The sequence below is a fragment of the Vigna radiata genome, unplaced genomic scaffold, assembly GCF_000741045.1.
Source record: "Vigna radiata var. radiata cultivar VC1973A unplaced genomic scaffold, Vradiata_ver6 scaffold_407, whole genome shotgun sequence".
Taxonomy (NCBI): domain Eukaryota; kingdom Viridiplantae; phylum Streptophyta; class Magnoliopsida; order Fabales; family Fabaceae; genus Vigna; species Vigna radiata.
The window spans coordinates 1-1,164 of NW_014541815.1; positions in this window are offsets into that span (position 1 = coordinate 1).

A 1,164-nucleotide genomic window follows, 5' to 3' on the forward strand; every position below is an offset into this window, starting at 1 on the left:
GTGTTGAAACCCTTTAACTTGACTATAACAATGGCAGACGATTCTAAAAAAACGTCAGTGGGAATGGTGGAAAATGTTGTTGTGTGAGCAGACTGCCTTGAGTTTTTAGCAGATTTCATTGTCATGGATGTTAAAACAGAGGAGGAGCATCCTGTAATTTTGGGGCGACCCTTCATGGCAACATCAAAGATGTTTGCTGATGTTCATGATGGAAGAATAATGATGAGAGATTTGAATTATCTATTTCTCTATACTGGCCGTGAAGGGGATGAGATTAAAATAGTAAAAAGAAAAACATTTGAGAAGTCAGAGATGAATGAGGAACAAGAAGAGAGCATAGCAGGTAATGATTATTATGACAACTATTGTGTTTTGCAGGTGCCTGAGGATAAAGGGAGAAGAACCATTCACCTAAAACCAAGAGAAGATCCATTCTTACCGGGGAGCAAAGTGAGATTTAAGAAAAAAGAATGGATAGTAAAGGAATTGAAGGAAAAAGGAATGGTGGAAATTCAAAGATCATATTCAACCGTGATCAAGAAGGTGGACCGCAGAAAAGTGAGCCGATGGGACGATGAAGATCCCAACGTGAAGAAGAAGAGTTGAATTTGTTAGAAATCAATTTTTGTATTTTTAAGAACAATTTTCTTTTTCGGTCTTTTGTTTTATTTTAGTTTGAACATGTACTTTTTGAATTGTTTGAACAATTTTTGGGTAGCATCTACTGAGGGATGCTAAATTTTTTATATCCACTGAAGGATATCTAGACGGTACACCTACTGATGGGTGGTGGAAGGAAGTGCACTTACTGACAAGTGCCAACCAGGTTTGGGTTAGTCTCGTAACGTTAAACAAGCGCTACTAGGAGGCAACCTAGAATTTCTTCTTACATCTTTGCAATTTAAATTCTTAGAATAGGTTGAATTTTAATTTTGGTGTGTACTCTTGGCTTTAACACTTGTTCTGAAAATGTTTGACTAACTATTGTGCATGATGGATCTATTTGATGATTATTTGATGTGGATGAGAATTGAGTTGCAATGCATGTTGATATCCAGGAAATAGATGTGTGATGAATTTATGATTGTGATCATGATACTAGGGAGGGTGTATGAATGAATTTTGTGTGAGAAAGCATGTGTGTGAGATTTTGAGCTCCAGAGT